The following is a 14,233-nucleotide window of genomic DNA, read 5'->3' as shown; positions in this document are numbered from 1 at the left end:
GCTTCCCATACCCATGCCTAGACCAACCACTGGTGAGGGGAATGGCATTACCAATACTACCTTAGATTGTGTATCTGAGATGGCATGATTTGAGGAAATCAATCATTCAAACCATTGCAAAAATGAGTGGATGTGATCAGCTTTGCAAGAGGATTTCATTTTCCCCATGGTTTACTAGACATGGTGCATTGATAGGTGAATTTCTATGTTAGTCCCACCACCATGAATCTGAAATTGCAGGGAGCTGTGATGAGGACACATTAACTTACTTACCTAAAGAAGCCCTTGATAATATTAGAGAAACAGTATTTTTCCAGCTTGCCTAATTCTCAGGCAGCTCTGATGCCCTAAGTCTCTAAAGTAATCTTTTTTAAGTTTTAATGCAAGAACACTACTTCTTTGGGAGATGACTCTACAAAAGAATAATGGCACGTTTCATGATTTCCACTGCACAATGACACATACGTAAGTTGACAGAGAAAGCTTTGCTTCTTTGCAAAACAAATATACTAGGAAATGCTGTGCGATTTAACAACCAGTCTTGTCCTAAAACCATAAGGTCAGGACAGAACATAAAAATCAAAGCATCTCACTCTGTTATAAACAAATCCCACATGAAATAAATTTTTCCAGATGTCCAGAACATCATGAGGAGCAATAAACTTTATCAGTGACTTCATTTTGTGGAAAAGTTAGAAAATTGGAACAAGTGAGGTGACAACATGGGTAGTTTTTCCTGTCATGTTCTTTTACCTATCTCTCTCCATAGTCTGGGTTCTACTCTTGGGATATAGCTTCAAAGTTTCTGGCTCTCTTCTCATTGTAGAAAAAAAAACAGAGAAATGAAAAAGAAATGAGTTGACCAGAAGACATAGTGTTTATTATGTGAAACAACAAAATATGTAGCCTTTACTTTTTTGCTTTCAATTCTCCATCTCTTAAAATGGAGTGTTTTGTTTTACTGCTTCTCCAGGAGAAAACATGAAGATGAATACAAGTATGTGAAAAGTAAATCAGGTTTATTACAAGGAGAGGACAATTAAATCAAAGGACTATCTTGTGTTTCATTACTTTAGAATGTGGAAAAGTAATTCTGTATACAGTTTAGGCCCATGAATGTAATAGTGACAGATATTTTATAACATGGGAGGTCTACACAATGTGGAAAAAAGTATACTGTCTTGTAGGAATCTAGAAATTTGAGTCTCTTCCCTACTTTACTACTTGCTCATTGTGTGACCTAGGGCAAGTCACTTAACTTGTCTAGTTTGAACTTTCCTACTCTGAAATATTAGGAGATAATAATAATAATAATAATAATAATAATAATAATGCTGTCAATTATGACAATGGTGACATTTACTAAGCACATGAAATATGACAAGCACTGTGTGAGATAGATGTTTGCTCATTCTTTTCTCAAAAACTTCTGATATAGGTATTCAAATTCCAATGTTATAGAATTTGTACATCTGTTTAGAGGCTTTCAGTATCAAATTTCATTGAAAAACTAATTTAACTGACTTATATAATAAGAAGAATTGATTATTTCCCATAATAGAAGTCTCAAGCTCTGTTAGTGGACTAACTCAACGGTGCCTCTAGGGGCTCTGGTTATTCGCATTACCTCCTTCTTCCATCCCTGCCATGTGGACTTTGATTATTATAGTTTGGACCTTTCTGCCCACAAGATGGCTGCCACATTTTGAAAAATCACATCCTTCTACAGTGATGGGCACTGGTAGGAGGGCAAGGAAAATATTCTAATCCTAAGCTGGACTTATTTATATCTTTCTGACCAGAAAAGGGTAACATGTTCATATCTGAAATAATCTTTTGTAGAACCATGTAATTACTGGGATCTCTTTAAACTAAATCAGAGTCTCAGCCACTCCTAAAGAACATAGTTTGAAAAGAGTTGAACAAAATTAGGAGTAGGGCATGGCTATGGGTGGACATCCTGATACATAAGAAAGCAGGATCAGATACACAAGTGCTTTGCTCCTATGGAAGGCAGAGCTGCAATTCACATGTAGGTCTTTGACAACACACATGGTTTTTTAAATCTTTTCTTAAAGATTTATCTTGTTGGAAAATAAGAAATTTTACAGAAAGCCTAAATCATTTGCAAAGTACACTTTGGAAAGCTCTACAAACCAGAAATTCAGTTGAAATGAATTGTGTTTGTTCTGTCTCCTTAGAAAAAACACACAAAGAAATGTTTAGGCTAAGGCCTTCTCTTGTCCTCACCCACAGCTTTGCACTGGAAAGAATGGGCAACATTACTGTGCCTACTTCCCTTTCCCTCTGCCTTTTTGTGGTTGGGGGCACAGCAACCTTTGATGGGCATGACGTCACCTCCTCCAGTTTGTGACAGGAAACCAGGAGATGTTTGAAGGTGATTTCACTTTATGTGAATCAAGATACGGTCCGGACAACTTTACAAACACAAGAGGCAGCCATGTTGACAAATGTGAATGATGCAATTATTGAAAAAAAAAATCCTCCTCAGTTTCAGGTAAAGATATTCATTCTTTGAACATGTTAAAGGGAAGATCAAATCATAGACATACAGAAGAATAGAGAGTTTTGATGAGTAAGTATTGAAAAACAAAAGCACACAAAAAAGGGTATTTACAAGGTTCTAAGATCAAATGGACAGTTTCATCCTATAAGCAGAAGTGGGCCTGTGGGCCTGAGAAGATGGGGCAGGGGTGGAAATACATTCATTTCCCAAAAAGTAGAAGAAAATGTGCTATTCTGATCCTATAGAGTATAAGTTATCAACCACTGCTGGGAGCCGCACCGACCTTGCTGGATGACACGGTCAGAGTAAGGAAGTGGTGGACATTGCACGGCTCCTGCCACAGGGGTGGAAGCTGGCATCTCCTGTTAACTGATTGCTCATGTAAAATTAAGCCTGTTGCTATTGATTAGGCCTCACAATGTTCCAAATCAGATCGATATTCCCCAGATACCTCATGAGAGGAAGCATATTCCCACCTCTATGAAGAGGAAGTTAAACAAAGCACTGCAGATGTTTGTCCAAAGGCTCTTCTGTTGAGCTTCACAAACTTAAGACATGGAAATGAAGGGGGTTAAAAGATAATGTTTACCCTGGCCCAGAGAGAAAAGGCCTAACTTAGGAAATAGAAACAAACAAGAGCCAGGCACAAGTTACTGCGCATACATATGCTAATCTGGTGCCCACTGTAAGGATGGGTAAGAGTAGTTACAACTTAAACTCCTATGCAAAGGGCAGCTCTTCTAGGGCACCTATGGGGCTTACAGCTTCAACATCAAAGAACAAGGGTGACAAAAGGTTTACTTACTAACCTTGGCGAATATATTATTCCTCTTGTGACCCAAATAGAATGCCTCCTAGCCCTGTCTATGACTGAATTTTAGCATCATTGTTATAAAATGTGTTTGCTATCTGCTTCTCACTAAAACATCCTGCTATCTTCTTAGTTGTAAGATTTACTACTGGTTCAAACAAAAGTGTATGTTATCTGCTTTTCACTGAGAATATCCTGTTATCCTATGATGTGTAAGTTACCTCATTGTAATTAGAATAGTTCTGAAGAAAAGCCTTTGTAAAACCTGTTTCTGCACCCTTTTCAAAATATCTTTATCACTGAGAATTATTTGTAATTGTTCCACCTTTTGATGTCATAAGTCTATAAATAAAGGCCCATGACCTGGTGAGATAGGAGATAATAAGGAGATACAGGAGACAGGAGATAGGATAAGACGATGTCAGGCTGGACCAATTAAGAAACTGCGTGAATGTCTCTTCATTGTTCTCGTCCACTGCTACCCTTTCAGGGAGCCCTGGACCAGCCACAGTGGGCCTCGGGCAAACCACCATGCCCATTTGTAGCATTTAACATGACACTACTACATCAAATGTCAAAGAAGTCTGAGTTGGATATCCCCATAGACAATATAAAATATAATGTCTAGAAATTATTATTTATAATAAGAAAATCAAGGAACCAAATAGATTTTGCCAACTGAATTGTTTTATTATTCGATAACATTGCAGCTTGCATTTTTTTCATTTTTGTTTTATGGGTTGTTATATTCAAAAACCAGTCAATTAGCATCTTAACTTAAGGTGACTGAATGGAAAGGTTTTTTACATGTTCAGTATACCTGTCATCTAGATTTTGAGTTCACTCTTTGTGACTCTAGCTCTGACCCACTGCTATGAAGATAATGTCTTAAATGAGTAAATCCCTTTTCTCTTTTTCAAAAGTGCTGCAATTTCCTGATAATTAGTAATTTGAGCAATTTGAGTTTTAAATTATGCTTCTGAGAGTCCTTTTCCCTTCTACCTAGTTCATCTCCCTACAGAGCAATACCTTTGCTTTTCACCCTTCTGCAAGATACTGTCTTTTTAAAATCATAGATGATTAATTATAATGGCCATATAAACATGACTGGTGTTCCTAATGGGATATGATGTTCCATTATCACATGATCTGCATGTGTTTTTCCTTGTCCTTTCACAATTTTGACTTTGCAACTGAGAACTACTTAATGTTTTCATTTTTGTTAATCTGTTACTTTTCCCTTGATTGACTCATACTAACATATAAAATCACAGTACAATGAGGGACAAAGAGGATTTAGCCTTATAACTTTGATAGATATCATTGATTCATTTCAAAATTATTTTCCTTGTTTTATATATTATAAGCACAGAGAAAGCTTCTTAGGTGTCCTTTGTCTGATTCTCTCTTCATCAAAATGGGGACTAAACAGTTTATCATTCTAAAACGTTTATTTAAGAAGCATGTAATATTTTAAGTAGACCCTCTGTGGTAGGTCCAGGGTCAGGATATTGAAAAGATGGCTAAATTTGTCTTGGGTTCTATGTTGCTTGCACAGACCTACAAATAGGACTACGCTGGTCTCAAATTCCACTCAGGGACAATGGGAGACAAAACTTCTTCCCTCTTATATAGATTAATACAAATCTTATGGTGAAGAATAGCTATAGTATTTTACAATGAGTGTGCATTTATTTTGTTCACCTGTTCACCCACATCTGTTTATTTATGTATAAATTCTGCATCTGAAAAAAAAATTGATGCTGTTAAAATAAGAATAAATAACCACAAGAGAATTAAAATTAAAACTGGAAAGAGAAGAATCCCTACAAGGGAAAGGAATTTCAGGCTTAGTTAAAAGTTGAAAAAATCACATGGACACTGGGTGAAATTGAATTATTATTAGATGGAATCAATAAACCTAGATACAAATATTTATATTTTGGTCTGTATTTTAATAACAGATGACCTGTCTCTTTTTTTTTTAATCAGAAGAGAACTTCCCTGTCCTCCTGCACAGTTGATTTCTTTTTAATGTTTATTTTGGAGAGAGAGAGAGAGAGAGAGAGCAAGCAGGGGAGGGGCAGAAAGAGTGAGAGAGAGAGAGAGAGAGAGAGACAGAATCAGAAGCAGACTCCAGGCTCTGAGCTGTTAGCACAGAGCCCGAAGTGTGGCTTGAACTCACAGACCACAAGACTGTGACCTGAGCCTCAGTTGGATGCTTAACTGAGCCACCCAGGTGCTCCCCCCGCACAGTCGATTATATGTGCACCCACTTTCTCTGTTTTCGCTCCTATTACTGTGGGTATTCAGTCCCTGCTGCCCTCTGAGGGAGCTCACCCCACTTGTGCACAGGATTCCCTGCACTTTTTTCATCTGAGAAGGGCTTTGTCCCTGCAATTATCATCTGCCCCTCATATCTTCTGTTATTTGTCCCTTACTATCAGATAATCCTATAATCTACAAGTATGTTATAATAGTTCCTATTAAACACACATGTGCACACACATATTGTCTTGACCCCACATTCCCCTTCATTCTATTGCCCTATTGCTTGCTGCCTGTATAGCAAAAGTTCTTGAGAGTGTCACCTAGATTCTCTGTTGGGATTTGAGAAGACTAGTAAACATTTTTTCCTGCTCCAGTTAAGATCCATTAAGGGAAAAACAGAGGACTTAGGAAAATTGAGATTGCTGACCAAAAGAATATGGAATATCAGAGCTTAGGTCTTGTATTCCAGAGGTCAGTTAATTCTCTACCTAACTGGACAGGCTGACATCCTGTCATTGGCACAACCTGACAACTGTGGCCACACCACCACCCTGTCCTCATCCCCCTGCAGAGACACGTCTCGTTTACCTCAAGAAAGAAAAGCAACCTGTGTGCTTTGCCGGTAGAAAGATAACAGAGAGTGATGGAGGAAATGAGCTACATTATCTCAGTTCTCTCTCCCCAATTCAGTATCATGTCCATTCCTCCTCTGTTCCTGGTGAGAAATGATGAGGCACAGGGGCTGGGAATGTGATTCTATTGAGATCTGCTCAGGAAAGCATGAAATAAAAGAAGGTGGCCATCTCCCACTACTGCCTGCTCTTCCTTCCAATCTCCCTTGAACCGAAAAGACTTACTTGTACTAGATCTTGACCTGTCCATTCCATGGCCTTACCATAGGTTTCCTTCACTTGTACCAATCCAACTATGCTGACTCTTAATTCTGAATTATTTTCCATATCCTCCTCTTACCTCCTCCCTCTGCTCCACAAGGTTCTCACAGAAAAACTTTTGGGGTCTGTTCCATGCCTCACGGGAACCAGGGGGAGCTAGGCTGCGGTTGCTTCAGGTCCTCTCAATGCCAAACTCTACCCATCATTGTCCCACATGGTCACAGCACTTCTGTTGCACCTGGGTTTGACAAACTGGCATTCAGTGGTGATCTCGACAAGAGGAGCATTGATGGACAAACATGGTGAAGGTCTGGCTGTATTAGACTCATGAAAGATGGGAGGACGCAGACAAGTGAAAATACAGGCAGACCGAGAGCTCCTGGGCCGTCATAGCAACGTCAGCCACTAACGTTTATGTGATCAGCATAATTAATCCTCTATGATAGAATTACTCCTTCCCTTAAACATGTACTTTCAAAAACTTTCTTTTTACCATTGAATTCAATACTTAAACCAAAGAAATACCTCTGAACTTTAACTTATCACAGACATTAACTCCTCTAACAAAGCCAATTTTCACAGTTATGGTGTATGGACTTCATTTATCAGATGAGGAGGAGGGGCAATATACCAGTTTCTAGGAGCAGGAAAAACTTATCTAAGATGAGTAAAACTGGGCAAGTTTCTCTTCCCCTATTTTCTTCTTGTTACTCTGCTGTACCTTGTGGGGAGGGGCAGGTGATAACATGACTGGAGCTGCCCAAACAATTGAGCCACTTCTACTGGGTGGCATGGCCACCGTGCGTGGACATAGGGTGGACGCATGTGACCTTTGGCTTCTAGCTTCTGGGTGCTTAACTGGCATGAGTTGGCATGAACCTGAATCTTGCTCTCACTGTGATTCTGCTTTCCTGCACACATGCAGCAAGATGGGCAAATTAACCGAAGGGCTTAGTCATCATGTTTCCTCTTTCCTCTTTTTAGACATGATTCCGGTCCTGAGGGGATTGCATTTCTTTAGTTGGCAGCAGATTTAGGGGCCCTGTGGGAAAAGAGAGGCCTGGTTGGGCCTCTAAACTAAGTTGCATCTAACTGCATGGGGAATTCTTACATTATGGTATCGGGCCATAGTCCAGCTAAGAGTAAAGTGATGATTTGATTTCCCTTTTGTCATTGTCCCACTGAGTGTATAAATATCACAGGACCCTCATAGAGGGAACAGGACATCGGATCAGCTACTCTGGGTCTTGTGAACATCATAACATCTTCAAATCCCTTCACCTCTCAGCTCTGAAAGAGACCCATATCCAGTCCCAATATTTGGGATTTCTATGGCCTATTTGAATATGCCAAAACATGGCCTAGGTGAATTCCAAAAGGAGGAACAATTTAAATTGTAAATATTTGGTATATCTTATCTTAGATTGTGCAGTACCCAGATAAAGCTGGCTTGCAGGGACAGGAGAGATACATATGAGCTCTGGTTAAAAATGGCATAAAATGATGGAGGTCTTTACTTCTGACAAATTATGGTTTAAGTCAAGAAATCCAAACTCTAGCCTGAAAATAACCTGCTGCTTAAGCAACAAACATTAATTTGAAAGTCGTAGTTCTTTGAGCTGGCCCATTTCTGCAATAATGGGTGTTTTGTGAAAGTTTTGGCAAAAACGCTTATGCTTTGGAAGAAACTATGGTGCGATGTTATATTTAGGAAAGGCTTTTGCAAAAGTAGTTAACCATGTTTTTGTTTTCTCATTCATCAGTGTTGGCTTGCCTCTTAGTGCTGCTCTTTTTAGCTTGTCCCCAGCCTCTTCTTGAGGTCAAGCGTGCAGGGCTCCTGTCTTCCTGCTACAAATCCAATCCCAGCAACAAGGCTCTCTAAATTCATTGTCGTTGTTGTGCAGCTTAACTGGGTGATTAAGCTCTGAGAAACAAAATGAAATTAGGCAAACGGCATTTTGGCAATCTGAGATCATCAAGTTATTTATGACCAGATAAAGTTATGGTTAATATTATTGCCAGAGAAATGGCCAGTGTCAGGGATCTGGAGGGCAAGGGAAAGAAAACAGATTCTGTGGGTATTTGATGGTGTTTTACCTATTGATGTAGAAGTAATTACCTAAAAATTGAGCATCTAACAGCACCCATTTTACTATGTGGCAGTAAGTTTGTGGTCAGGAATTCAGGAAGCGGGCAGCAGGCAATCTCACTTGTAGCCCCCCATGCTCTTGCAGTCAGACATTGGCAGGGGCTCCCAGCACCTGCAGTGGGTGTCAGAATGGTCACATCACACGGTGTCACTCTCCCTGCATTCTATCAATTACAAGGCCACCCTGGATGCAAAGAGAGGGGCATTTGACCCGACCTCTTAAACGGAGAAATGTCCAAGAGCTCCTGGCCTCTCTCAGTCTACCAAAAGTTGGCTGATCAGCTACCCAAAACCCAGCTTCTTAGACCGCTCAGAAGAATCTCTTTCAGGAGAGATAGAATAATACTAAGTGGCAAAATTTATTTTAGAGACTGACCTTTGTACTTCTCCCAGGTTAAATGAATAGAGTGATTATTTCTGCTGGGCTCATAGGAAAAACAATCATCTTTTTTTTCCCCTGTTGCTCTGTTTACAGGTGTATACTGTGAAATTCTTGCAGGGACTGAAGAAGATTGTCTTATTAACAGTGATTTTTCAGAAGAAAATTTTCCATCTGCTCTTTTAAACCAGGAATATTATTTTCAACCAGATATTTTGAGTGTAAGTGGTCAAAATTGTCAAGTTATTTTTCTGAATTGTTCTATTCCAAATATTCATATTTTTAAAGTGTAGTTTTCAAAGAACACACTTTCATCACGACAAATCTGCCATCAGAAAATGTTATTCATAGAACTGTGATGCAATAATTCCTTCTATAAAGAAGTCTAAGTTTTTGTTTGACAGGGCCTGTGGATAAAAAGAATGAATATTATCGCTTGAACAATATGTGTAGGTTTGACAGATATAGTTAGGCAATTGTCTGTTTGCGACTTTTTTTTTCTCCCTTTGAATTTTCTAGGACAATTTCAACTTTATCTTGACTTGTTTGGTTTGAAATCATGCAGTGGCATTTGACCCCAGTTCAAAGAAAAAAAATCACTCCAAGCTGTTAGAATAGTTGTTTTCACCTTCAAGGTGAAGTGTAAATAGAGGTCAACAAATCAAAACCAACAAAAAAGTAGAAAGTAATTGGAAGTGTTTGTTGTCATCACTCCTGGCCCAGGGTTTCCCAACCATTCACATGCATAGGAATTAAATAGAGAACTGATCTGTGGTTCTAGATCAGTAGGCCTTGAAAAGGGCTGGAGATGTCAAGGGTCCTTGTTAACAGAACATATTTTGAACAGCAAAGTAGACTAACTTAGCAGCAATTAGATGCCACAGGGTGGGACACATTGGGAAAGAGAGCTAGCAGAGACTGCGTTTCCGTGCAAGATGGGCTTCCAAGAGTAACACATTTCTATGTGTTTAAACTCTTCTCAAACTTGTGATTTTAAAAAATTTGGTTAAACTTTTTATTGATGGTAAAATACATGAAAATACAATGGAAACACATGCTTTGTGTTATGAGTTTTAATGGAAAATCATGGGAAATATAAAGTATTCACTCATAATTACAGTTAAGTGGATGACAAAATATATTCACCATATATTATACATTATACATTAGTATAGCTGAGGAAGGACACTCATTTTCCAGAGAATAAAAACAAAGCTGATTCCGATAAATGGTTTTGAGTGATATTGAAAAAAATTACTTATCATGCTTATGTTAATTATAGTGGACTTAGCCAAGTTTCTGGACCATCGATTGTAGTTTTATAGACCTAAAAGATTTTATGTGCTTTTTCTTTAAAGTATATATTTTATAATATGAAATGCAAAAAAATAAAGCACATTGCGAAAAATAAACCAAACTAAAAACACCTAGAAATCTACTGTTAATATTTTGATATCTCTTTCCATATTTAAAAAAAATCAACATACAGTTTTTTAAAAATTTAGAAATATTTTTTACTTATTTTAGTTGGCTTTTTACCTAACATCTTATTGATGTTGCATGTAAAACATTTTATTATGACAGTTTTAGTAGTTTTGTAATGCTTGCGTATGCAGGTATTTCATAATTTATTCAATAATCTTATTTTTTAGAGTTTCTTCTATTTTTCACTATTTTGCATGTTATAAACATTCTTAAAAGCTGATTTTTGTACATGCTCTCCATTTTTTTCTTATGGAAAACTTTTGTTTACTAGTTCAAATGGTGTGCATTTTTCTAATGTTCTTGCATACGTAATACATTAATGTTAATAAGAAACGGTCTTTCTGAAATGGACAAAACTTGGCTCCCTCCAGCACACTCACTATCTTAATCTGCTAATTTGCCCCTGGATAAATGAGACTTCTCCAACTGGCAAAGTTACTGTGAAAAATCCACTCTCATACCCAGTTAATGGGAGAGTAAATCAGAGCAATGTTCCTGGAAGACCATTTTTACCTGAGGATAAGAACCTTGAGAATGTCCATACCCTTTGACCTATTTCTGAGAATTTAGCCCAAAGCAACAGCTCAAACTGTGAATATTGTACACAAGAGAGCCCACTTATATTTTTAACAGCAAAGTCCTGTAAGCATACTAATTGTCTAAATATGTAAAGAAATTATTATGTAAATTATGGCACATGTATTAAAATTATTAGGTAAGATAAAAATATGTTTACAAAGAGTATAAATATGCTTAAAATATGCTGAGTGGAAGGAAATATCCCCAAATCTTTGAAGGGCGGCTGCCTGGGCATGGTGAAATTCACATTGCACAACTCAAGGAAGTGTTGTTTACAACCCAAATACAACCTAAGTGTCTTCCTCCCAGGGTTGTGCCATAACACTGGTGAGATTATTGAATTTTTCATTCTTCTTGATGAGGGGGCGCATATACCCTGCTTGCTGGCTAATGTGGGTGGATAGCCAAAGGGAATTTTCATGAGGAAGACGCAAGAAAACTAACAAATGAGATGTTTACTGAATGCCCAAAATTGAAGAACTGAATATTAATCAGCACCAGAGGTGCTCAGCCAGATTCTGGAAAACAAAATCTGGGATCAGAGAAACAGACCTACACTGTAGGATAACTTCCCTACTTATTAATACTAAAAAAAATATATTGTAAAATAAAGGAACTAGTTTGATATTTCAGACCACATGTTAAAGTCACATTGCACCCGATAGTAAAGAACCTAGTTTGATCAATTCAGGGTAGTGAATTTTGTCTCAGTTGTCTCTGTTATGAGCTCAGTGAAATCAGGGCCTCCTTTGATCCCTCTGCGGCTCCTCTCCCTGGAAGACCCCTAAGCTCCAGCGCCTGCATTGCCCTACCATCACTGGGGAGAGGTTCCTGGTGCCTGATCATTGGCATCCATCATTGCTGGTTTCCTGCACTGGGTCTCTATGCACATGCAGGCAGAGCTGCTGCCGTCACTGTCTTCCGGGCTGAAGTAAACATTGTCACCCAGTGCCTGAAACAGTGCCTGCCATAGAATAGCTACCCAATAAATACTTGTTAAAAAAATGAATTGGGGCACCTGGCTGGCTCAGCTGGTTGAGTGTCTGGCTTCGGCTCAAGTCATGATCTTGCAGTTTATTGATCAAGCCCCACTTGGGGCTCGCTGCTGTCGGGGATCCCCTCTCTCTGCCCCTCCCCCACCTGCAGTCTCTCAAAAATAAATAAATATTTAAAAAAATAAATGAATTAATACCACTTAGCCAAAGAGGTAGATGAAAAGGTAGTTAAGGGATAGGAAGGAAAGAGAAAGAAGTTCAGTTACTCCCTGAGTTTACCTTCTAAAATAATAATTAATCATATATATTAGCTCACTATGTGCCAAGCACTGTGGAAAATTTTATATGCATAACCCGGCTTCAATTGTAACTGAACTGAGATCTGGGATCCCCAGGTTGTTCGGTCCTGCCTGTCACTGTTGGAAATGGGCTTACTGGCAGAGAAAGCAAAAGACTTACTATATTCTCAGAAATCTCCTTTTGCAAAGCACCCTTTAAAACAATTAAACTTTCTCTTCAGGTTTGTACTCTTTATAAAAATCTCTATAAAAGTTTTCTCTTGAAAGAATCAAGGAGCACATCTATAACCTTTGTAATTCTTGTTTGGTTCCAGAGGCTGCCTGAAAATTTATATATACAAAATACTTCGCAAGTTCTCCACCTGAAATGTCACATGAAAAATCAAGTATTCACTTCAAGTTAACCTCTTAATAAAAGTTAATACGTATATTTAACTTTTTCTCATTGTTCTGAAGGAGGGACAGGAGGAAGCCAAGAGGCTCGCTAGCATTGCACCAGCATTCCCCTAGGTAAGACCACAGAGATGAAATTTGTTTGAAAGTTTTGAAAGGTTATGCTCTTCTACTTTGCTTCTGGAAGAACACCCATTATCATCATTGTCTGTACATTTCTTGGATGCCTGCTATGTGAAGTACAACTACTAGCAGATTAATCCTTCCCCAAAAATTTACTCCTGCAATTCTGAAGTTATGTAATAAGCTTAGAGACAGTGATTTGCTCTTGTAATTGGATGGAAAAGACAGGAGGGCACTTCGCATTCGGGGAATAATCCTTCCTACCTCAATTATCTAAGGCTTCATAGAAATAAAGGAATTTCCACTGCAACTTTAAAGTTCAACTATTGTAACATACTTAATTATAGACTATATTGTTTCTGACTTTAAAATATTAAACCTATCATATACTTCTGAAAACACAATGGTTATAAGTGTTTGTTGTTTAAAATGAATTATCCTATGTGCCAAAATGAGAATTATAAAGTTAACATATATTAGCAAGGCCTTATTTTTGAATAAGATTAATAAATAAATAGTACATTTAATTAACATTTAATATTATAAAGTACTTAACAAGGGTGATTTCAAAAGCATTTGGATTACTTAATACTATTAGAACAGATTAATATAAATACCAGAGTAAGTAAAATTTTTGCATTTTTGCAAATCTAATTATATTTTCCCTGAGGAAAAAATGTGCTATGATTTTTTTTAATTCCCTGCCTTTTTTCAATCTCAAAATATTTCAGATGCTTTTTTAAGTGTATTAGGACAGCATTTGGAACGGATCCAGCAAGGTGAAGTGGCTACATGTTATGTGTGATTTGAATGTACCGCCCTCAAGTGGTGGTGGTAATTTTTTATAGCTTGGATTCAGAGGACCGTGCCTCCACACCTGAGGGAGTCAGCTTTAATGGACAGAGCCTCCTACAGACCTTTAAGATCTGAACTCTCCTGAGAGTTTATCTGGACCAACCCCAGTTCCTTCTCAGTTGAAAGCTACTTCTTCTCATTGAGTTTCGACAACCTGATGTGGGTGGGGTCTGTCTATGGACTCATGCTAACCTCAGAGTCTGGTGTCTGTTTTTCCTACTCCACTGTACACACAGGAGAGAATGGGAGTGAAAAAGGCAGATAATGTCTTCATGTTACTAGGAAGACAATTTGGACATTTGAGACCTCCTAGAAGGGTCTCTGACAATACTTCGGGAACCACTGGTTTAGAGACAGCAGATAAGAGGAGAAACAGTGTCAAGAGAAAGCTAAGAAAGACTTCCATATACTGTGTGAAAAAAAAACCCATCATGATGTTTTTCTCCAACTTTGAAAAAGAAAAGGATATCCTAT

Source organism: Suricata suricatta, chromosome 6, assembly GCF_006229205.1.
Source record: "Suricata suricatta isolate VVHF042 chromosome 6, meerkat_22Aug2017_6uvM2_HiC, whole genome shotgun sequence".
NCBI lineage: Eukaryota > Metazoa > Chordata > Mammalia > Carnivora > Herpestidae > Suricata > Suricata suricatta.
This window is presented reverse-complemented; position numbering follows the sequence as displayed.